Here is a 26,667-nt window from a genome sequence, read left to right as displayed (position 1 = left end):
CCCACGAGCGATCACACATTTACTGCTCCACTTGTTCCTCAGAACTGGACGACTCACTGAGAGCCATATGTGTGGCCATCGCTATGGCATCGCCATACAGCCATGAAACTGTGTGTGTGTGTGTGTGTGTGTGTGTGTGTGTGTGTGTGTGTGTGTGTGTGTGTGTGTGTGTGGGTGAGTGTTAGAGTGCAGAACCTGAACCTGACCCGAGCCCGACTCAGATGATGCCTCAGTCATTCCCATGCTAGTGATTAAATGTTCAAGTTTGTGGATAGCCTGTATTTAGCCTATTACAGTAAACAACTGTTAAAATGGAATTCTTAATGGTCTACAGAATCATATGAGTGTGCACGCACGCAGGAGGTCACACACAGGGCACATTAACACAAGAGGCACAAAAAACAGAAACAAAACAAAGTTTGTGTGGGTTAATTGAGAGAGGTTGATGTCAGCCTATGCGCTTCTGTGAGCTAGTCAGAAATCTTTGAGACGTCACAATAAGGGAAATTTGAATGTTACTACCCCCAGAACCGCTGACTACCCACCCCCATCTGAAAATATCCACCCACTAGGTTGGGAACTTCCTGTCGAAAATCCTCCATTTTGGTCGTAGCCTATCATTTCCAACAGTAGGCTCGGCTACACAAAATATCCAAACGTCTTTTACGCACCTGATATCATCCATTTTTCAAGTATACAAACAGAAACTCCCCAGGACACGTCTTGTTTTTGTTGGCATATTTAAGCAATGTGACACGAGTGCGAGCGGGATTGGTTAACGGTATCCCCGCGGCTGTAATTTGGCCGTAGGTACGAGGCCGAAGGCCATAGAGCAAAGCCTAGCCTACGCTGGAAGCGACCCAGGCCATCCGGTAATAGGCAGCCAATTTCACAAATGCTTTTCATGTTACATAATACATGCAGGTGTCTGAATTGATTCTGCTATGGTGGTTATTCTATTTAGCAGACGTTTCGGCTAAACTCCAATAACTTGACTATTGGGCTAAATTTCAAATTTAAACATAACTGTCAAAGAAGTTTGTCACACATTCTTTATTATTCCTGCATAATCAAAATTGCATTTAATCACTGGCAGTCGGAGGCTTTCAGGTGGAGAATACCCCATCGCCGTGTCAACGGCTCGTGTTCCCTGGTGTACGGCCAATGCTGACTACCATGCTGCCCTGACTACCATGCTGCCCTTTGGCATAAACATGGAATCAGTTCCAGAGTGGGGCGTGGCCACAGCTCATTTGCATTTAAGGGAAACAGGCCCCAGAAACAGCCTATTTTGAAAGGGACTGAAACGGCCAAGAATGGAGCTGTTGATAATGTGTAATCTGAAGGGATTTTTTTTGCAAACAGCTTCAGACATGTTGCCTAAATGAATTCATCCAATGTGTCATCCCCAGAAAAAAAAAATCTAAATCAAACAAAAAAAAAAGCTGCTTTTATTTTATTTATTTTTCCCCAAAAAAATTAGTCCTGAAAAGGGGGGTCATCTTATATTCAGGGTCGTCTTATATTCGGGCCAATACGGTATAATATGGGACCTTTACTGTAACGCCACCCAGGATGCTACATAAACAAATCTTGCACACAGGAAAAACGCTGTTAGGTCTTTTTTACATTTTATTCTATTCTCAAAAAACAAACGTTTGCATCATGTGAAGCAGACCTGGTGGTTACCCAACATAATAAGCTATTTTAAATGTGAAATGTGCAATGCATATCGTGCCGATGAGTCCGACCCCCGAGCTGAAATATGTGTGTGTGTGTGCACGAGTGTGCGTGTTTTATGTGGCATTGCTACCATATCACCATAGACATAAAACCGTGTGTGTGTGTGTGAGCATGTGTGTGTGTGAGAGAGCGTGTGTGTTTGTGTGTGAGCATGTGTGTGTGTGTGAGCTTGTGTGTGTGTGTGTGTGTGTGTGTGTGTGTGTGTGTGTGTGTGTGTGTGTGTGTGTGAACATGAGTGTGTGTGTGTGTGAGCATGTGTGAGTGTGTGTGTGTGTGCACGAGTGTGCGTATGTTATGTGATATCGCTACAACATCGATCGCCATAGAGCCATGAAGCCATGAAGTGTGTGTGTGAGCGTGTGTGTGTCTGTGTGAGCGTGTGTGTATGTGTGAGAATGTGTGTGAGTGCGTGCGTGTGTGTGAGTGTGTGTGTGAGCATGTGTGTGTGTGTGTGTGTGTGTGTGTGTCTGTGTGTGTGTGTGTGTGTGTGCTTGTGAGTATGTGTGTGTGTGTGTGTGCTTGTGAGTGTGTGTGTAAGCATGTGTGTGTGTGTGTGTGTGTGTGTGTGTGCTTGTGAGTGTGTGTGTGTGTGTGTGTGTGTGTGTGTGTGTGCACGAGTATGCATGTGTTATGTGGCATCGCTATCACATCGCCATAGAGCCATGAAGCCGTGCGAGGGACCTCATAGGACAGAGTGGGCTCCCCTCCAGCCCATGAAAGGCGTAATCTCTCAGCTGGACTCCAAACCTACCCCCACCACACACACACACACACTCCAAACCTACCCCCACCCCACACACACACACACACACACACACACACTCCAAACCTACACCCACCCTCCCCCTTCACCCATCAGTGGGACTTTATGAAGTTGTCTTTCTTCCCCTTCTGGAGATTGCACACACACACACAAACACACACACACACAAACACACTTCAAACCTACACCCACCCAAGTTGTCTTTCTTCCCCTGCTGGAGATTGCACACACACACACACACACACACACACACACAAACACACACAAACACACTCCAAACCTACACCCACCCAAGTTGTCTTTCTTCCCCTGCTGGAGAGGCTATGCTAAAGAATGAGACTGTAAGGAATTCCATACATGCCCATCAAGGCTCCTCCAGAATATCATTAATAGAAGAACATAGTTTCATTCATTTGGGTGTCTGAAGCAGGGAATGCACGTAATTTAATGTTCTCAGTAGTACCGGTATATCTATCATCAAATATACTGGTTTACTGGTTTTGATGTTTTATTACTTACACCATTATGGTTTATTGTAAGGTCCAAGAATAATTTTACAGCTTTTAGCAAAACCTTATGAGTCTCACACACACACACACACACACACACACACACACACACAGTGACAGGCATATATTCACAATTGTTCTAACACTCAATATTAGATCCCTTTCAAACCAAGTACATTTTCATGACAGTTGTTTCATGAAAGTAATTATCAAGCAATTAGCAATTATGACATCCCTTTGTGTCATTTTGTGCGTGTACAAACAGAAAATGAGAGAGAGGTTTGGGAGGGAACGAGGGAAGGAGCTGTGGAGAGGTGGAGAGGTGCTTCAGCTGCACGCGTGCCTTTATTAATAGCCATCCTGCCTGAACGAGCTGCTTTATTTTTAAAAACAGCTTTCCCTGAAGGAATAAAGCGCTCGAGCACAAATCAAACTCCAGAGACAGAAAAACCTGCCTCTGCTTTAAGCGGACCTCATTTGCAATCCCTCGTTCCCCGGGGAAGATGATTACTGATACACCTGGGAGGTGCCTTCTGTAGCTGTTTATTGAAGGGGAAAAAAACAGGGTGAGGAATTCAAAGTGTTTTTTGGACAGCTACCTGGAAGTGCCCTTTTAGTTCCTCTGTAGTCTAGTGAGCTTCCTACAAGTTTGGACAGAGGATCTCCAGTCACACTTTCTATGAACCCAGTATTTATATATACGGTAATATCATATGCTTTATGAATGCAGTAATGAGTATGTGTAGTTATATATACTAATGTCAATAATTATGAGGCTTTATATGCTGCATAGACCTTTATGAACATGATTATAAGGTAACAGCAAATACACTGCACATATTTATATTCAATTTATACTACTCTAAACCATTCTCTGTATACTACTGTCTACACTGCACATATTTATATTCAATTTATACTACTCTAAACCACTCTCTGTAAACCAACTGTATACTACTGTCTACACTGCACTATATATCTTGTCCTGTCTATGCACTACATGACTGTATTTTTCTGCTTTTTTGCACTTCTGGTTAGACGCAAACTGCATTTCGTTGTCTTTGAATGTGTACTCTGCACAATGACAATAAAGTTGAATCTAATCTAATCTAATATCTTGCTCTAAAAACTGTGAGGTTTTCAAATTGAGTCACGCAACTGCAGAATGAATGGCAGGTATTCTTACCTGTTAACATTGGGCTTTGAAAATAAGGGAGATTTCCTGGGATACTGGACATTCTGCCACTTATGCTGCCCCTCTGGCAACAGCACAAATACTGGACTACAAAGGCTGGGTTTGACCTCACTTTGCTTTTACCTATTGGGGTCACATGGTCCTCACAACCACACAGCTCTGTTAAGAAATCAATCTAATGACACACCTGCTGCTGGAAGCAAGTACAACAAGATTGATCCGTTTTGCTTTAGCAACGTGCTCACTGGGGGGGGGGGGGGGGGGGCGTATAACGAGACTATGCAGAGACTATAACACGTCCGATAGTCAGCCTAAACTTATGGAGGGGGAGGGCGTATAACAAAACTATGCAGAGACTATAACACGTCACATAGTCAGCCTAATCTTATGAAAGGATTGCAGCCTGCTTCTCCTTCAGGATCACGGTGTTCAACAAATCAAAATATAGGCTAATATCACCCCTTGCCTCTGCCTAGTATCACCCCCTGACTCCGCCTTCACTAGTCTCATGTTGCCCAACGGTGAGTCATTTTTCCCCATCGCACTGACACTGGATTTCAGGGTTCTCCCACCTGCCAAATCCCACTTTTAACCAACGCTTATAGTTCTCAGGCCTGATTCAGACCAACGCTTATAGTTCTCAGGCCTGATTCAGACCAACGCTTATAGTTCTCAGGCCTGATTCAGACCAACGCTTAGAGTTCTCAGGCCTGATTCAGACCAACGCTTAGAGTTCTCAGGCCTGATTCAGACCAACGCTTAGAGTTCTGCCAAATCCCACTTTTAACCAACGCTTAGAGTTCTCAGGCCTGATTCAGACCAACGCTTAGAGTTCTCAGGCCTGATTCAGACCAACGCTTATAGTTCTCAGGCCTGATTCAGACCAACGCTTATAGTTCTCAGGCCTGATTCAGACCAACACAGGGGTTACTGTTCTCAGCCACTGTGCTTCAATTCAGGCATGGGCCAGCTCATTCAAGATTTGACATTTTAGATTTTCTGCTACCTTCAGGCACAGAAATTTCCCAGGCTTTAACGCTTGATCATACAATCAACAGTAATCTGAAATGCTTTCATCACCATTGTATACAAATCTCTCTCGTCAACAATGTTGTGTTCAGCCTCTCTGTATACAGGGAAGATAAGTGTTGTTTGCCAAGAGGATTTCTGACAAAGGGTCTGCGTGTACATGGACAATGCACAGACAAAGCACATAATCAGAACAGTTCATGCAGTCCACACACACACACACACACACACACACACACACACACACACACACACACACACACAGCAAAACAGAAATTGACATCAGTGTTTTACAAAGATCTTCAGGTGCTTGTGGATATCCTACTGTGTGTGTGTGTGTGTGTGTATGTGGACTTTGTTCTGATTATGTAGCAATTAAATGGATGTATATTCCACAATATTCTTACAATATTGTTTCTGATGTACTTAGTGACATACAGAATACTGTAACAATTGCTCCAACATGCTTGATGCTAGAGTAATACAAGTGTGTGTGTGTGTGCCTCCGTGCGTGCGTGCGTGCGTGCGTGCGTGCGTGCGTGCAAGCGTGTGTGTGTACCATGATAATAATGTCACCTGTCTCCGTTCTATACAGCCCTGTAACTGTATTGTGATCACTACAAATGACAAATGATGAAAATGACACGTTGGAAAAATACATCAAATTAGTCTTGGGGAGTATTCCTCACCTGTGTCGTCAGGTGACTTTATTCCTCGCCTGTGTCGTCGGGTGACTTTATTCCTCGCCTGTGTCGTCAGGTGACTTTATTCCTCGCCTGTGTCGTTCCTGCTCGGCTGATCTTGCCTTTGCCCACGGACTCTTCCTGACTCCCTGACAGCTTGAAATACGCCACTTATTCTACACACACACACACACACACACACACACACACACACACTCATGAACCTCTTCCTGACTCCCTGACAGCTTGAAGTACGCCACTTATTCTATACACACACACACAGACACACAAACCTCATCCTGACTTCCTGACAGCTTGAAGTACGCCACTTATTCTATACACACACACACACACACACACACACACACACACTCATGAACCTCTTTCTGACTTCCTGACAGCTTGAAGTACGCCACTTATTCTATACACACACAGGCCTCCCAGAGATGCGGGGCAGAGTTATGGCTGGGGTGCCCCTTCGCCAGGCTGAATGTGGTGCTGAAATATGACTTATTCTCACGCATTTATCAGGCACAGTGCCTCACCTTACACACACACACACACACACACACACACACACACAAGCACAGAGACAAACACAAACACACACAGAGACAAACATACACACACAAACACACACAGACAGACACACACACACACACACACACACACACACACACACACACATAAAACACACACAGAGACACGCAGAAATACAAACACAAGCCCATGAAGGCACACACACACACACACAAAACAAATAAACATACAAACACACCCATATGAAAATGCACACCAACGGAGTTCCACTTTTCTAAACCCATTTAGCTCCAGGGGACACAAGGAGACGCCACGATCACCTTTCATTTCTGAACGCACATCTCACTTGGAGAAATTTGATTAATCTTAGCAGCTCCATTTGCTGTTTTCTCCTCACCTGAAGAACACACACGCACACACACACAGAGGCACACACACACGCATGCACACACATGCATGCACACACACACACACACGCACACACACACACGGACACGCACATGCACACACACTCACACACACTTGCACACACACACACACACACACACACACACACACACACACACTTGCACACATACAGACACACACACACACACACACACACACACACACACACACACACTTGCACACACACACACACACACACACACACACACACACACACACACACACACACACACACACACACACTAACCCCAGGCTGGGCTGGCAGGTGAGGATAAAGGCATGTCTAGTCTAGCTGTCTGCAGCAGACGCCAGCTCACCCCCACAGTCTCCAGGTGCTGCAGCTGCGCAATTCTCCGTCGTAAAAATAGAGCGCTTATTACGCTGGCGTGTGGACTGCAGCAAAGTCACATATCATTAGCTGGCTGTGATGCGCCGAGCGACGAGCGCGACAGCCGCGTATGCAGCTCGCTGCGTGCGGTCCTACCAAAAGGGTATTTCAAGATCAGATTTACACTCCGTTTAAAGCCAGTACAAAAAGCTAAAGCAAATATTGAACACATCCACGGATGAGAGGCGCTTTGAAACCACCTTGTCTGAGCACAGGGGGGGGAAGCAGCCTTGCTGACGTCTATCTGCTGTCATTTTTATTATTTTCAAGATCTCCATGATCAGCTTGAAAATGTATCATTGGTGTATAATAAGAGGGACATATGAGTGTGTTTCAGAGACATCCTGAGCCAGCTCATCAGAAATCCATTTTTGCCTCACAAAATCACTCTGCTTAAGCCGCTCTAATCTCCAGACTCAGTCGTACGCCGAGGCTTATAAACGACGAGGCTTCTAATCAACGTGTATCCATTGGTGTGACTGGAGGCTTGGAGAGCCCCCCTCCCACCCCCACTCCCCCTCCTGCTCCCCCTCCCCCTCCTGCTCCCCCTCCCACCCCCACTCCCCCTCCCACCCCCACTCCCCCTCCTGCTCCCCCTCCCCCTCCTGCTCCCCCTCCCACCCCCACTCCCCCTCCTACTCCCCCTCCTGCTCCAGTGTCCCCCTCCCACCCCCACTCCCCCTCCTGCTCCCTCTCCCACCCCCACTCCCCCTCCTGCTCCCCCTCCCACCCCCACTCCCACTCCTGCTCCAGTGTCCTCCTGCTCCCACTCCCACTCCCCCTCCCACCCCCACTCCTGCTCCCCCTCCTCTTCCCACTCCCACTCCTGCTCCAGTGTCCTCTTGCTCCCACTCCCACTCCCACTCCCCCTCCTGCTCCCCCTCCCACCCCCACTCCCACTCCTGCTCCAGTGTCCTCCTGCTCCCACTCCCACTCCCCCTCCCACCCCCACTCCTGCTCCCCCTCCTCTTCCCACTCCCACTCCTGCTCCAGTGTCCTCTTGCTCCCACTCCCACTCCCACTCCTCCTCCTGCTCCCACTATTGCTCCTGCTCCTGGTCGGGAATGGGTCTCATCATCATCCACTTGTGTTGGCCGGTTGCACACACTTGAGCTGAGACAGGTAAACAAGGGGCTTCATTGATCTTCGCTCCTGTGCTCAGCTTCAGCGTCACCTGGATTTACAGCGGTCATTACATCAGGAGATCACGCTGGCCAAGGCCCAGGGAGCAAAGTGTCTGATAAGATCGCAGCAGCCTGGAAGACAACGCAGCCTGCATAGACGCAAGAACTGCAACGGCGTCTTAACAGAAGCCTCAACCACAGACACAGACACTATGCTACAATTCCTACACCCTACCTTATACCCTAGTTTGCAGTAAAGCTACTAAATTGTTATTATTAGTAGTATTAGTAGTAGTAGTAGTAGTAGTAGTAGTAGTAGTAGTAGTGTACTAATATTATTATTATTATTAGTAGTAGTACTATTGTTATTATCATTAATATCAGTAGTAGTAGTAGTAGTAGTATTAGTATTATTATATTTTTATTTGTATTATTATTATTATTATTAGTAGTAGTAGTATTGACATATGACACTTTGAAGATAATTAGAGTTGAAGATGAGTTAATGGTTATGAGATGTTTCTAGGAGGGTTGTCTTGGAAACTGTCAGTTTCGTGTCTTGGGAAATGATAAGTTAGCTGCTGATGATCTGCTGATGATCTTACCCTGACGCCCTAAGTCATTAACACACTTCTATAAAGGAAAGGGTAACAGTTTGTTTTTCAGTTTAATTTTCTTTTGTTCTTTCTCAACTCTTTTCTGTGAACATGATGTTTCTTGGTTGCACATCCATTACTGCGAGATGCGAGACTATAAGACTGAATATGCTCTGGGGAGAGGCTTGAAATGAATCACTAAAATTACATATGTCTCCCAGAAAATTACATTACCCAGCTAAATCACCACAGATGTGCCTCCACAACCACCCTCTGACTAGAATGCAAGTGCAAATTATATTTTAATTGCGAACATAAGTACAACATTGTACATATTTACAGCTGGACCCATTTATTTTACATAGACACATCAAGAGTGACCATTGTCCCAAGGTGTTCTAAAAAGCCTCAAGTGCAGTTGGCGATTTCAAGCCCATAACATTTTTTGTCACATACAGCAATCTGTATGAGCAATCAGCAATCTCCTCACATCCCCAATCAACTCCCCCCATGTGTGTGTGACTCTGTGAGTGCCCTGTACAGTATGTACAGTATGACTCTGTGAGTGCCCTGTATGTGTGTGTGACTCTGTAAGTGCCCTGTATGTGTGTGTGACTCTGTGACTGCCCTGTATGTGTGACTCTGTGACTGCCCTGTATGTGTGTGTGACTCTGTGACTGCCCTGTATGTGTGACTCTGTGACTGCCCTTTATGTGTGTGTGACTCTGTGAGTGCCCTGTATATGTGTGTGACTCTGTGAGTGCCCTGTATGTGTGTGTGACTCTGTGAGTGCCCTGTATGTATGTGTGACTCTGTGAGTGCCCTGTATGTGTGTGTGACTCTGTGAGTGCCCTGTATGTATGTGTGACTCTGTGAGTGCCCTGTATGTGTGACTCTGTGAGTGCCCTGTATGTGTGAAATAACAGGGACAACATTCAAATCAGTTTGCCTCCTTGTTCACCCTTACTTGTGTAGATTGTTAGATTAGATTACACATGATTGTGTAGAGATTGTTAGATTAGATTACACTACTCAACATTTCTGCTTTCACGTGTCTGGTTCAAGCTGAAGGGGGGTAATGATGGATAAGTGTCTGCCTGAATCTCCCCCCCCCCACACACACACCACCACACACACACACAAATTCACAAAGCACCAAAAACCCATGTTCCTCTCTGAACTAGACAGAGTGAACCCATCTTCCTCATTGCTCCGCCGACGCAAACACTTGTAGTCATCCTCTAGTGGGACCAAAGCTGTTGACACTGATGGATTCGCTAATCCAACTTAAAGAGTAATTAATTCAGTCTGTCTTCACGGGAGGTTACAGGGTAGTCTATATAGCATGACCACACGTGTATGTCTTTGTTTGGAGAGAATAGAAGGATGGCTTGTGAAAACACACAGCCCTTGATTGTGCCGGAAATCTGTCATTGTCGAGGCGAAACATTAACCTGGCAATGAATGAATCAGTTAATTGCTCTGAATTATTTTGAGAAAGGCCTCAAAGCTAATCCCCAAAACGAGAGAGAGAGCGCGGAGCGTGCATGGCCATCTGTTGTCAATGTTCAGTCAATGGATAATTTCTCAGCCCAAAGACGCAGTGGCAAATGAACACGGCCATTTATGAGCCAGTGTGAAGTACCACTACGTAAATATCATTGGTCACGCCAAACACCAAACAGTCCAATTCTAAAAAAAGTAAAACGTGCCTAACTAGACTGGAAATGTGGAATGAGAAAATAAATAAGGTAATAGTGGAAATGATGGAGTGGTAACAGAGTGGAAATGATGGCAGTAGAGTCATGAAATCTCCACTTTGTGGCATTTTGTGATTATTGATTAGGGTGACAGTGTGTGCCTGGATGACAATTAGGGGGAAGATGGATTCATTTGTGGGGAAGATGAATTCATTACTGGGTTGTGGGTGAATGCTAATTTTGTACACAGATGACCAGCTATCAAGGAAATCTGACTATTATCAAGTTTTGCCAAGGTTTTGCATGATGAAGACTTGCATATTAAATGTGTTTTGGGCACAAAGACACTGAAAACGTAAAGGACAGCAACAACAACAGACATGTTCCACAACACAAGCAAGTAAAGCTACTCATACCTCCTTTACATCAAGGTATATCACATGTCATCCACACGTTGAAACATAGAAAGCAAGATTATGCGCATTGGCTCAGAGGTGACTGAAATAGATATGAATGAGAGTGGCCCTAGACGGCAACATAAAGGCCAAACTGAGGAGGTTTGATGAAACTTTGCGAAGAGGAAGATTAAAGACAGTAAAAGAGCAGGGAGACAGAGGAAGAGGAAGGCTAGCAACCCAGCGTGACGCTCGCACATTGCCCCAGGTCATTTGGAATTCTGCACAGCACGCCGGCGGAAGCCTTGACCACATTATGGAATCGGCCCCGAGTGTTTTATTCCTGCAGGAGCCGATTCTCATTGTGTATGTATAATTTTGAAAATGTCAAAAGAGGAGCAGAGAGGCAATGGCTGGACCTGGCTGAACTGCAAAGAGAGAGAGAGAGAGAGAGAGAGAGAGAGAGAGAGAGAGAGAGAGAGAGAGAGAGAGAAAGAGAGAAAGAACTACAACTGCCGTTACAGTAATGTATGATACTGTACATGGTGTTTTGTTTTCTTTCTTTTACATGCTATATGTACAATAAGGAATGCTTTGGCAATACAAATTGTATTTTTCTGTAATGCCAATAAAGCTCAATTGAATTTAATTGTGAAAGAGTGAGAGAGAGAGCGAGAGAGACAGAGAGAGACAGAGAAAGAGAGAGGGAGGGAGGGAGAGAGAGAGAGAGAGAGAGCGAGAGAGACAGAGAGAGACAGAGAAAGAGAGAGGGAGAGAGAGAGAGAGAGAGAGCGAGAGAGACAGAGATAGAGTGAGGGAGGGAGAGAGAGCGAGAGAGACAGAGATAGAGTGAGGGAGGGAGAGTGAGAGAGAGAGACAGAGAGGAAGTTTAAAAATATAGCATGAGGGGAGATGAAGAGAGAGAAAAAGAAACGGAAAGGACAAAGAAAATGACACGTAAAGGGTTTAGAGAAATAGAGAGAGAGAAGAGAGAGAAGAGAGAGAGAAGAGAGAGAGAAGAGGGGGGGGACAGCCGGTCTTTGCAGAGGGGAAAGGAGGCTTTGCAGAGAGAACACGGACGTTTTCCTCTCAAGTCTTAGCGCAGTCAGGGGCTCGGAGCAGCATTAAACTAAAGACCATGTGCACTGGAGAGAGAGAGAGAGAGAGAGAGAGAATGAGGAGCAACGGAGAAGAAGAAAACATAGTTCGTCTGAATGGTCACCTCTGTACATCGACTCAGAGCTGGGCTGCGAGCCCATAGTGCCTTGGACATGTTCATCCCAGCTTTCTCAGCGCAGACGAGTGGGCTTTGCCCTCTATTCCAGCTCTCTCAGCGCAGACGAGTGGGCTTTGCCCTCTATTGCAGAGGGGAACACAACAGAGGGAGCGCTTATGTGACGTCTTCATAGATCTGCAAGGGATGGCTTTTCAGCCTCACCCCAGCTCACCCTGAAGGCCCAGAAGGTGTAGATTTCTGTTGGCTCTCCTCTGCCTTCCAACTTAAATCAAAATATATCAGCACTTGGAGAGGACTACACTGCATCTGCCGCTTACATGGAAAAAACAGCCAAATATGCCATGAGCTTACTGGTAAGGTAGTAGCCTGGGTTTTCCCATGCTGCCTTACGCGCGTGATTTTATTCACGCTGCTAGGCAGCCTGGATTCTATGGACTTCGTTTTCACCTTAACGAAGGAACCAATCACAGAACGGAGGGGGTACAGCAAGACGATGACGACACACCAAAGCCGTTATGAGCTATGTACAGACGCATTTGATAGTCATTCGTAGCGCCCAATCAACGGCTCTGGGCATTCGTAAACCACGTTTCAAATACGAGAAAATGAATGTCTAGTTCCCAGACCCCATCTCAATGAGATGAGGTCTGACGTTAGCCAGGCTAGGTAAGGTAGGGGAATTTCAGCTGTTTCTCAAGCATTCGTATTCACTTATGTAAAAAGAACTGTTCTTACAAGGTCCAGGTGACACGTTGTCTGACAAAGGGCATCCTTCGCTTGGACCCACTTTCAACGACGCATCGTAATTTACCTGACAAGTAACTTCTCAAGTCAAGTTTGCCACATAGCTTGTCTTTTCCTGCGCTCAAATGTTGTCCTTTGCTGTTGCTACAGTTGTAAAATGTATTTCTGTCACATTGCGGATATCTGATGTCAGATAAAGCAGAGCAAATAGGCGGAGGCTTGATGAAGGCGAGGCTTATCTGCCAGTGAGGTTAAGCCTTTTTCATAAATTGAAATCTAACTGAAAAGATAAGTCTTCTTCTTTGTTCGCTGGATAAGCTGTGAAGTGGCCTTTTCATTGCCCCCCCTCCTTCCTCCCACCATCCAACGCCCCCCCGTCATACATAATTTCTTCCCCTCCGAAAGGACACCAGAGAACACCACATCTCAAGAAAGAGTCTGTGAGTGCTGCCAAGTCTTGAATAGCAATCGCAAAGTGCCATTGACAGAGAAGATACAAATGAACTGCTCTTTAGATGCTCTGGTACTTCAGACATTATACCATATATGGAGAATACATTGGTACTTCAGACATCATACCATATATGGAGAATACATTGGTACTATAGACATCATACCATATATGGAGAATACATTGCTTTGAATACATTGACTTGAACATCCAAAGACCAAATGTTGAGGTTTTCTAAAAAGGAAACCTTGAAAATGTATTGTTCTGCTGTAAAAGATGCATGAGCTGCACTTGAGCCTGGCCATCTAACGAGCTCCATAACGTAATCCTTTCATCAGACAATATTTGCATAAATTGTGCTATGTCTGAGTATGAATCAACCAACACCGTACAGCCCATAACCACATGTCTGTAAAACTTCCCTTTATATAAGACACACAAACAGGCTCCTCTGCTTTTCATCAATTTGTCTATTTATAGTTCTGCTCTGAGCAGTAAAAGCTTCTCCGCGTCCGAGTCTCTTTCATGTCAACATCTCGCAGACTCCTGTAATCAGAGGTGAGAGGAGGTGTCTAGAGCAGTGGTTCCCAAACTTTTAACAGGCATGTACCCCCTGAGACATTATGATCTTCCAGAGTACCCCCAACACCACCAATTGTTTTTTTAAAATTGTTTTATTAATATTTATTTTTATAAATTTTGTCGAGAATAGTGAATAGGATCATAAACATATTATACAAATCTCATCAATAGTCAACATATGATAGGCCTACAAATGTGCTGAATATAATGATTTTAAATAGATCTGCACCTAATCTCACACACAATCGTCTTGTTGAATGCAGTGATCTTATCTGCTAGGTGCTTGTCTTTGCCTTGTAACTGGAGATTTAACACATTGAGCTTTCCAAATATATCGCTAAGATAGGCCAGCTTCGTCAAGAAATGTTCATTAGTCAGTGTTTCTCAAACTGTGGGTCGTGGAGACATGCCAGGTTTATTTCTTTTTATTTATTTTTTTATCTGTAGTAGCCTAGGCCCAGGTAGCACCCGATGCGCAATGGACGCACTGTGTTATTCATAGGGAAGCGCTCGTGTCAAGGCAGCTTAGTTAGTCCCGACCTGAATGAGATTTTGAACGAGGTTGTGAGAGTGGTGAATTTCATCAAGACCCGGCCCTTAAAAGCGTGTCTATTCTCCGCACTTTGAGAGGAGATGGGAGCTAACCAAAAGGCTGTACTGTTTCACAGCAAGGCAAGGTGGCTTTCCCGAGGTAAAGTGCTGTTGCGTGTTTGAGCTTCGAGTCGCCTCTTCTTGGAGGAGCATGTTTGAATCTGCAAGCACGTTCACTAATTTACCCTCTCTGTGTCCACTCTCGAATATTTTGTTAATGCGGAGAAAATAATTTTTAATGTGCAGTGCAAATGCGGAAGTTAAGTTCCCAACGTGGGATAGAGAAAACATTTGAAAAGGCATATGACTTCTTCATCTTTTTTCGCGTACCCCCTGAATTCAGTCCACGTACCCCTGGGGGTACGCGTACCCCAGTTTGACAACCGTGGGTCTAGAGGAACCATAAAGGAACCATTTAAGAGGTGAGAGAAGATGGAACCATAAAGGAACCATTTAAGAGGTGAGAGAAGAGGAACCATAGAAGAATCATTTAGGAGGGTAAATTAGGGACGTCCTTTATCTCAACATGGCTGCCTCCAACATCACCCTCTAATGGAGGTGTCACATCAGCAGCACTGATGCTGGTCCTGTGGTCAATGCTGGTCCTGGGTTTGTCCCTGTGGTCAATGCTGGTCCTGTGGTCAATGCTGGTCCTGGGTGTGTCTGTGTGGTCGATGCTGGCCCTGTTGGGGCCTGGGTTTGTCCATGTGGTCGATGCTGGCCCTGTAGCTGGTCCTGTAGGGGCCTGGGTGTGTCCCTGTGGTCAATGCTGGCCCTGTAGCTGTAGGAGCCTGGGTGTGTCCGTGTGGTCGATGCTGGTCTTGTAGGAGCCTGGGTGTGTCCGTGTGGTCGATGCTGGAGGAAGCCTCTTTTTAAGAATGCCCAGGGACCAGCTCTGGTGTGCAGGGACAACAGTGGAACAATTAAACACGTACATTTGGAGATTGACTCTTTAGGAGTGGAAGATGTCCAGGGGTGAAATACTACTTCATTGTTTATGATGTTTTGAAGTGAGCTGTGTTACACACAAATATAAGGTATATCATAAATAAATATGACATAACAATTAACAATGTTATTGATTACATAGAAGGAATGAATAAATGAATGAATGAATGAATGGTTTTTGACTGCATGCTTTGTGACTCACTAAACCCTGGCTTACAAGATGTAACTACTGCAGATGCACAGCCGCTGTTGAAAAATTTGCATTAAACATGAACAGGAGATACAAATCACATCATGATTAGGACTCCAATCACACAAACGCACACACTTCTCTACTAACCAAAAGTTTATAGGAAAACTTTATTTTACATTAATTATAATTTTATCAAATTAGAGTGTCCTGGTGGGCATTGGTGGATTCTTGGTGTGTGTGTGTGTGCATGCGTGTGTGTGGTGTGTGTGTGTGTGTGTTTTTTACACATTCAATTTTCATATGAAAATTGAAATTCCCACTTTAAAAACCATCAGGATGGCTCTGTTGATCATTTCACTGGCCCTTCGTCTCCTAGACCACCCCTTGAGATTCCAATAGCATTATTTTCATTTAGAAGACTTGTTTGAATAATTTATAAATATTTGATAGATCTCATACAAAGTCTTTTCCACAGCCTGTATTATTGATGCAAGAGCTCTGTCTGTATGTAAATGATGTCTGATTGCTTTCCCTCCGAATGCAGGTATCCGGCGGTCTATACAAACAACATGTCTTTTGTGTCCAAGTTTGAATGCTTTTTTTAATTCCTTCCCAGCGGCTTTGCAACCTACAAGAACACAAAGTTTGATAGTTCAAGAGCATCTACCTGCTCCATGTTGGCTCCAGAAGTTATAATTTGCACGTATAACTTTCATCAGGTGTCAAGCACAGTCCCGCATCTGACTTGAACTCACAATGGACATTAGACAATCAGACGGTTCTTCAGTCAATACACAGTGACACCAAAGGTTGTAGTGCTCATAAATTGAAAATCCTAAATAACCATTATTAATATGATTTTTTTTTTTTTTTTTAAATGTCATGTTATTACTTTTAATACATTTTTTAAAATGATGGGATACTATTAGTGCCCAATCATGTTGTTTTATGATATTCTGTGAAAGAAAAAAAAATTGTGGACATGCCAAACCGTTGGTTCTCGGTTGATGTTCTATCACCTTCAAGTGCATTGGAGAGAAAGTGTTGCAGAGGCGTCCGAGGTCATCAAGCCTCATCAATGCTCTCCATCAGCCACCCTAGTAATCACTTCAACCCTGATAGAGTTCAGAGACCACCACAATAGCAACAACCACCAGAGAACAGTAGCCTACTGGGTCCATGAATAAGTACAAAAGGTTTTGTCTTGAACTCACAACCTTACACATGGGAGGCAGGTGTGGGATTGTAAAGTTCTTCACATGGGTGCTAGTAAGTGACAGTTTGCTACTTCATGGAGGATGTGTTAACGGGGAACTCGTATTGCTGTCTTCATGACATCACTTTAATTCTGACAGACATGATCTCATGAGTTGGCAGAAAAACGTGTCATATTGTGTCCAAGAGTTACCTCCATGTCTGTGCATGAGATGAGAGGCCTGATAGCGACAGCCTAGCAACGGCAGAGACAGCCTAGCAACAGCAGAGACAGCCTAGCAACAGAGGAGACAGACAGACAAGGACAGCCTAGCGACGGCAGAGACAGCCTAGCAACAGCAGAGACAGCCTAGCAACAGAGGAGACAGACTGAGATAGACAGACAAGGACAGCCTAGCGACGGCAGAGACAGCCTAGCAACAGCAGAGACAGCCTAGCAACAGAGGAGACAGACTGAGATAGACAGACAAGGACAGCCTAGCGACGGCAGAGACAGCCTAGCAACAGCAGAGACAGACTGAGATAGACAGACAAGGACAGCCTAGCGACGGCAGAGACAGCCTAGCAACAGAGGAGACAGACTGAGATAGACAGACAAGGACAGCCTAGCAACAGCAGAGACAGCCTAGCAACAGAGGAGACAGACTGAGATAGACAGACAAGGACAGCCTAGCGACGGCAGAGACAGCCTAGCAACAGAGGAGACAGACTGAGATAGACAGACAAGGACAGCCTAGCGACGGCAGAGACAGCCTAGCAACAGCAGAGACAGACTGAGATAGACAGACAAGGACAGCCTAGCAACAGCAGAGACAGAGACACCCCGCGGAGCAGGAACTAGGCCAGTGAAGAGGGTGGGAGCTGGGGGGTGGGACAGGTGATGAGACCAACAGGTGCTCAGAGAGCGATGCGTGGTGACCTGACATTACACCCCCAGGGGGGCGAATAAACCATCTCGGAGCTGGCAGGCCACAATAGCCAATACCACACACACACACACACACACACACACACACACACACACACACACACACACACACACATACTCGGAGCTGGTAGGCCACAATACCCAGAATCCTCCTGGGGGTCATCATGCCAGCCACTTAAGGAAGACAAGTGTGACCAGTTGCGTGCACACACACGCACACACATACACACACACACACACATACACACTCACACACATACACACTCACACACATACACACACACCACACACACACCACACACACTCTCTCTCTCCCCCTCTCTCTCTCTCTCCCCCCCCTCTCTCTCTCTCTCTATCTCTCACTCTCTCTCCTCCTAGACCTGTGAGGCTGAGAGGAGAAGAATTGAGTTGGAGCTCCTTTCAAACAGGTAAAGACCATGTGGAGAACGGCCTTTTAAGAGGCCAAATTAACGACACCTTCCGAGTGAAAATGGACGCTTTCTGCCCCTGTGATGGGGAGCTGTGTGGAGCTCCACTGAGGGCCAATGACCAGTCCATCCTGGATGCGCCTTTGGATTGGTGTTGTGATGGGAAACCGTTGCCACGTTGTGTCTAATCAAGAAATATGCCACCAGTAAAAACGAGTTTTATTTCAAATGACCTCCTTTTTTATAAACAAATAAGATATTTGTTTGAGCTGTTCACAGGCTCTTCAGTTAAAACAAATGCAGCTATAAACAAGAGTCTGCATCACAGCAGTAATGTAATGTGGAGTCTGCATAACAGCAGTAATGTACTGTAATGTGGAGTCTGCATAACAGCAGTAATGTGGAGTCTGCATAACAGCAGTAATGTAATGTGGAGTCTGCATCACAGCAGTAATGTAATGTGGAGTCTGCATAACAGCAGTAATGTGGAGTCTGCATAACAGCAGTAATGTGGAGTCTGCATCACAGCAGTAACGTGGAGTCTGCATAACAGCAGTAATGTAATGTGGAGTCTGCATCACAGCAGTAATGTAATGTGGAGTCTGCATAACAGCAGTAATGTGGAGTCTGCATAACAGCAGTAATGTAATGTGGAGTCTGCATCACAGCAGTAATGTAATGTGGAGTCTGCATAACAGCAGTATTGTGGAGTCTGCATAACAGCAGACTGTAATGTGGAGTCTGCATCACAGCAGTAATGTACTGTAATGTGGAGTCTGCATCACAGCAGTAATTTAATGTGGAGTCTGCATCACAGCAGTAATGTGGAGTCTGCATAACAGCAGTAATGTGGAGTCTGCATAACAGCAGTAATGTAATGTGGAGTCTGCATAACAGCAGTAATTTAATGTGGAGTCTGCATCACAGCAGTAATGTGGAGTCTGCATCACAGCAGTAATGTACTGTAATGTGGAGTCTGCATAACAGCAGTAATGTAATGTGGAGTCTGCATAACAGCAGTAATGTAATGTGGAGTCTGCATAACAGCAGTAATGTGGAGTCTGAGTCTGCATAACAGCAGTAATGTAATGTGGAGTCTGCATAACAGCAGTAATGTGGAGTCTGCATCACAGCAGTAATGTGGAGTCTGCATAACAGCAGTAATGTGGAGTCTGAATAACAGCAGTACTGTAATGTGGAGTCTGCATAACAGCAGTACTGTAATGTGGAGTCTGCATAACAGCAGTAATGTGGAGTCTGAATAACAGCAGTACTGTAATGTGGAGTCTGCATAACAGCAGTACTGTGGAGTCTGCATCACAGCAGTAATGTGGAGTCTGCATAACAGCAGTAATGTACTGTAATGTGGAGTCTGCATAAAAGCAGTAATGTAGAGTCTGCATCACACCAGTAATGTAATGTGGAGTCTGCATCACAGCAGTAATGTAATGTGGAGTCTGCATAACAGCAGTAATGTACTGTAATGTGGAGTCTGCATAACAGCAGTAATGTACTGTAATGTGGAGTCTGCATAACAGCAGTAATGTAATGTGGAGTCTGCATAACAGCAGTAATGTACTGTAATGTGGAGTCTGCATCACAGCAGTACTGTAATGTGGAGTCTGCATAAAAGCAGTAATGTGGAGTCTGCATAACAGCAGTAATGTAATGTGGAGTCTGCATAACAGCAGTAATGTACTGTAATGTGGAGTCTGCATAACAGCAGTAATGTAATGTGGAGTCTGCATCACAGCAGTAATGTGGAGTCTGCATAACAGCAGTAATGTAATGTGGAGTCTGCATCACAGCAGTAATGTGGAGTCTGCATAACAGCAGTAATGTAATGTGGAGTCTGCATCACAGCAGTAATGTGGAGTCTGCATAACAGCAGTAATGTAATGTGGAGTCTGCATAACAGCAGTAATGTGGAGTCTGCATAACAGCAGTAATGTAATGTGGAGTCTGCATCACAGCAGTAATGTACTGTAATGTGGAGTCTGCATAACAGCAGTAATGTAATGTGGAGTCTGCATCACAGCAGTACTGTAATGTGAAGTCTGCATCACACCAGTAATGTACTGTAATGTGGAGTCTGCATAACAGCAGTAATGTGGAGTCTGCATAACAGCAGTAATGTAATGTGAAGTCTGCATCACACCAGTAATGTGGAGTCTGCATCACAGCAGTAATGTAATGTGGAGTCTGCATAACAGCAGTAATGTACTGTAATGTGGAGTCTGCATGACAGCAGTAATGTAATGTGGAGTCTGCATCACAGCAGTAATGTAATGTGGAGTCTGCATCACAGCAGTAATGTAATGTGGAGTCTGCATAACAGCAGTAATGTGGAGTCTACATAACAGCAGTAATGTAATGTGGAGTCTGCATAACAGCAGTAATGTGGAGTCTACATAACAGCAGTAATGTAATGTGGAGTCTGCATAACAGCAGTAATGTAATGTGGAGTCTGCATAACAGCAGTAATGTGGGGTCCGCATAACAGCAGTAATGTACTGTAATGTGAAGTCTGCATCACACCAGTAATGTGGAGTCTGCATCACAGCAGTAATGTAATGTGGAGTCTGCATCACAGCAGTAATGTAATGTGGAGTCTACATAACAGCAGTAATGTAATGTGGAGTCTGCATCACAGCAGTAATGTAATGTGGAGTCTGCATAACAGCAGTAATGTAATGTGGAGTCTGCATCACAGCAGTAATGAGGAGTCTGCATCACAGCAGTAATATAATGTGGAGTCTGCATCACACCAGTAATGTGGAGTCTGCATCACAGCAGTAATGTAATGTGGAGGATATGCTCCATCTGTCCTACCTAGAGGGAAACAGAAAATGTACATTTTCATAATTGTTTAATTACACATCAAGACATCTTATTCACATATTTGAAATAGATACTGCTATAGATAGATAGATAGATAGATAGATAGATAGATAGATAGATAAAACAGCATTTTCATAAAGATTAAATAGCCAATAAATGACTAAAAACAACAACATGCAGGGGAACATGGATAGCATTGGAGAGACAGCATCATGCTCAGTGCTCAGTAGTCTCCATTGGAGAGACAGCATCATGCTCAGTGGTCAAATTCACCTCGCCATCTCTGAGAGGAGTTCACTTGTCATATAGTCTGAGAGACAACCAAAATATGTTGAAAATTCACTGACTGATCTTCATAAAAACAGTAAACACCTCATTTCCAAAGCCTTACCAAAGACGTAATTGGAAATGACTTCCTAACTTCCATCACAAAATACGTAGATGTCTGCAAGTCTGCACATTTGGAAAAATCATACGCATTCATCAAATCCCAAAGAGAATAATTATATTTCAACATTCGCAGAGCTGAACAGTCGCACAGTCTACTCATGTAGGTATGAAATCAATATGATGTGCAACTGAGAAATAAATTAGCTTTTCTTTTGTTCTTCATGAACAATCAAAAAGAAATTCATTGCAGCGCCAGCGCTGTGCTTCAAACTAACGAAGCGGATCTGATACACGCTGTTTTACATAATACATATGGCACTAGTCGCCATACTAATGACTTATTCATTCTCCACTTGGCTCCGTACCATTTTATTCCTCAAATTATTTCACTCTCCTCATAGGCGTCCAAAGGTTAATTCAGCTTAGATTCACTTTTTGAGACGTGAACCAGAAATGCAACCCCATTTGAAGTGCCAAGATGTGCATTTGCATACGTTCTAAGCTAATGGTAGCCCCTGTCACACCCTTGGCTAGCCATTAGCCTCTGTCTAAAATGGCAAGCTCTTTCATAAAAAATGTTAATTTGATCAACGTTTCAATGGGGAAAATGCTCTCGCGAAACAGTGCAATGGAAGAAATGGATCCCCCGATAAAGGCAGAATGTGACAATGAAGATGTTAATGGCAAGATCAGACAATGAAGATGCTCAGTTAAAGGCAGGATCAGGCGATAAAGATGAAGATGCTCAGTTAAAGGCAGGATCAGATGATGAAGATGCTCAGTTAAAGGACAAGTTCGGTATTTTACACTTAAAGCCCTGTTTTCACAGCAATCTTAACCATTCTATTTCATCAGAAACAATCTGAAAACAGGGCTTTAAGTGTAAAATACCGAACTTGTCCTTTAAAGGCAGGATCAGGCGATGAAGATGAAGATGCTCAGTTAAAAGCAGGATCAGATGATGAAGATGAAGATGCTCAGTTAAGGGCAGGATCAGGCGATGAAGATGAAGATGCTCAGTTAAAGGCAGGATCAGGCGATGAAGATGAAGATGCTCAGTTAAAGGCAGGATCAGGTGATGAAGATGAAGATGCTCGAAGATGAAGATGCTCAGTTAAAGGCAGGATCGGGTGATGAAGATGAAGATTCTCGAAGATAAAGATGCTCCGTTAAAAGCAGGATCAGGTGATGAAGATGAAGATGCTCAGTTAAAGGCAGGATCAGGCGATGAAGATGAAGATGCTCAGTTAAAAGCAGGATCAGGTGATGAAGATGAAGATGCTCAGTTAAAGGCAGGATCAGGCGAGGGGGTTGGGGGTGATCATATCTTTGTTTGGCAGCAAAGAGAAACACTCTCACACCAGATGTGATCAAGTGGTCATCCAACAGACAACCCACCACCTCCCTCAGATTCTCAGAGTGCACATTGACTCATGATGGCTTACTTACATGCTTCTTGTGTCTCCTACAGACTAGAAGTATCCACTCAAGTGTCCATGTTTAGCACAAACCCAACAAACAGCACGTACAGTAGAGCTGCCTTATCTCTCCATCGCAGAAAGAGACAGACAAAATATTTACTGTTGTCATGGTGACCCTTTCAGGTTGGGGTTCATCGGCCCGCTGCGGTGTCATGACTGTGAGTCTTTTGGACAGCTGTTGTTTTACCTGCAGCCATTTAGCAACGCGCCTGATGCAGATGCTACACCTAGCGGTAGCCTGGCACTGCCGTTAGCTCCTGTTGTGTCTGACCCGCAAACTCGTTTAAATATTCATATTTACCAAATGTCCTCCAATCAGCCAACTGGACAACATTTTAGGAGTTTTTTTCTGGCTGTGCTGAGACTCAGGTAAAAGACAGTAGGTCACCAGGAAGCGTCTTTCAAACTCCCTGGACTGCTGTGCTTTGGCACGTGTCACTCAAATCAGCCCTGCATCCATTGGTGCATTCCACAGCGCCTGTGGCAGCCAGCCAGACGGATGTACCCAGTTAAGCTCCTGTAGAACAAACTCCAAATACCCCTGCAAGAGCAAGAGTGGACGATACTGCTATAGAACAAACTCCAAACCAGAACAAACCCCTGCAAGAGCAAGAGTGGACGATACTACTGTAGAACAAACTCCAAATACCCCTGCAAGAGCAAGAGTGGACGATACTGCTGTAGAACTGGCGTGAGGACAGCATTCATTTTCAAATTCACAAAAAACTATTTTAAGTTTCATATTTTATAGTATCAGTTTGTCCAGACTGTAGGCTTTTGTCTACCTGATTTTTTTAAACAGTTTGTTTTTTAAAACTGCTTTATTATATTTAATATATATATATATATATATATATATATATATATATATATATATATATATATATATATATATTCTCTGTGCTCAGCAGTTTTTATTTTACTGTCCTATATTATCATGTCTGGCAAAATGCCTGTGAATTGTTGAAAAGTGCAATGAATGTGTTATTCTTATTAATTATGTTGCTGGTGTGCACAGACTGCATGTCATACTCAGAGTGCAAACACACAGAGTATTTAAATTAAGCAAGGCAAATAAAGAGTCCCTCTTTAGAAAACTGATGTTAGTGCACACACACACACACACACATGCACATACATATATACAGACACACACATACACACACACAAACTAACACACACACACATACACATATACAGACACACACACACAAACACACAGCCTCACACACACACACACACACATAAGCCCTTGCTGCCCAACCTCTGATGTGATGCAGAGTGACAAGGGAACAGCAGTGTGAGCAGCTCTGCCCTGCCCTCTGCCATGACCGCTCTCCCATCTCAGCCTGTAGCTAAGCAGAGGGTCTGTCTCTCTCTCTCTCTCTGTCTGTCTCTTTCTCTCTATCCTTCTCTCTCTTTCTCCCACACTCTAAAGCTGGAGCTGCTCTCTCCTCCGTGACAGTTTTTGATCAGTACTGTTCCACCTGCCCGGCCCAGCCCAGCCCAACCCAGCGCAGCCCAGCGCGGCGGCTCAACCGGACCCAGAGGTCTGCTCATGATGCTCAACCGGACCCAGAGGTCTGCTCATGATGCTCAACCGGACCCAGAGGTCTGCTCATGATGCTCAACAGGACCCAGAGGTCTGCTCATGATGCTCAACAGGACGTAGAGCTCTGCTCATGATGCTCAACAGGACTGCTCATGATGCTCAACAGGACGTAGAGCTCTGCTCATGATGCTCAACAGGACTGCTCATGATGCTCAACAGGACCCAGAGGTCTGCTCGTGATGCTCAACAGGACCCAGAGGTCTGCTCATGATGCTCAACAGGACGGAAAGGTCTGCTCATGATGCTCAACAGGACTGCTCGTGATGCTCAACAGGACCCAGAGCTCTGCTCATGTGATCTGACAGCATGATGCACATGGTCTATACTCACCTGTCGGCAAACAGGCCAAAGGAGAGTGATAACACAGGAGTGGTTGGGCAGGCGCTGGGTTTGGAGTGGCTGTGTGGTGTGTGTGTTTGTGTGTTATCTTCTGTGTGTGTGTGTGTGTGTGTGTGTGTGTGGTGGAGGGATGTATTGGAGCCCTCATTTCTCTGACACCATGATGAAATGCACGCTCCGGATCGAACGGCCCACAAAACCGGTGATTTAGCCGCAGGTTTCGATTCCTGCCCATCATGACTACAGCTGCCTAATCCACCGATAAGCCAGCAACTGTGTGAGTGTATCCGTGTGTGAGCTTGTATGTGTGTGTCTGTGTGTGAAAATAGATGTGTGTGTGTGTGTGTGTGTGTGTGTGTGTGTGAACTTAAATGTGTGTGTGAATCTGCTCTGGCACGATGACAGTTGTAATTAGCACACGGTTGAGTGACTAAAGTCATTCATGAATCAAACATACAAACAGCAGAGAGGCCCCTGCAGCTCAAATCAATCGGACTGTGTGCATTCCAAAACACACACACACTTCTCCTGTGTATTCCAAAACACACTTCTCCATTCCAAAACACACTTCTCCTGTGCATTTGGTTGTGCGTTAACATTTTATATTTGCAGAGAATTGTTCGAGAATACTAATGCTGAAAAAAACAAAAAATGACCCTCCCATGCTGTGTGTCTGTGTGTATGCTGTGTGTGTTGTCCTTTTCATTGTGTGACAAATTGAGATGTCAAGATCAATTTGACATGGTTTACCTTCTAATGTTGATATTCTATTAAAATATGTAGAATCCTAAAACAGGGAGCTGTGAGTGGAGGGGCAGAGAAGCTCTGGCGGATAAGGTCATTTTTAGCTCCAAGTGTGCCAGAATCATTTCCCTTGCTTCAATTAATTCTTAAATGTCATTTGGGCAGAGTGCAGTGCAGAAGAGAGAAGAGAACCGAGTGTGTGTGTGTGTGCCTGTGCACATGTATGTGTGTGTGTGTGCCTGTTTGCATGTGTGTGTTTGAGCCTGTGCGCATGTGTGTGTGCCTGTGCACATGTATGTGTGTGTGTGTGTGTGTGTGTGCCTGTTTGCATGTGTGTGTGTGTCTGTGTGTGTGTGTGTTTGTGTGCGCATGTGTGTGTGTCTGTGTGTGTTTGTGTGTGTGTGTGTGTCTGTGTGCGCATGTGTGTGTGTGTGTTGCGCACAAGGTCCACTAAATGCAGTGCAGTACAGGACAGAGCGAAGTGAGTAGTGATGGGGATTCTGAACTTTAAATGCCACTGAGCACCTTATGCACTTATTTGCCCAACGTGTGTTATCTTCTGTGTGTGATGTGTGTGTGTGTGCGACTGTGCGTGCCACTGAACACCTTATGCACTTATTTGCCCAACGTGTGATATCTTCTGTGTGTGTGTGTGTGTGTGTGTGTGTGTGTGTGTGTGCGACTGTGCGTGTGTGTGTGCCACTGAACACCTTATGCACTTATTTGCCCAATGCGTCTCACAAAACACTTACAATCGCTTTCCCAACATCTTAATTACATACTGGATAGAGTCTGGGTTTATGAAGCCCCATCGGGTTATTGATACCACAG

Source organism: Alosa pseudoharengus, unplaced genomic scaffold (genome assembly GCF_046254945.1).
Source record: "Alosa pseudoharengus isolate Yale_2024_CS ecotype anadromous, Long Island Sound unplaced genomic scaffold, YU_APseudo_1.1 YU_APseudo_1.1_scf_18, whole genome shotgun sequence".
NCBI classification, from domain to species: domain Eukaryota; kingdom Metazoa; phylum Chordata; class Actinopteri; order Clupeiformes; family Clupeidae; genus Alosa; species Alosa pseudoharengus.
Note: the sequence above shows the minus strand (reverse complement) of the source record.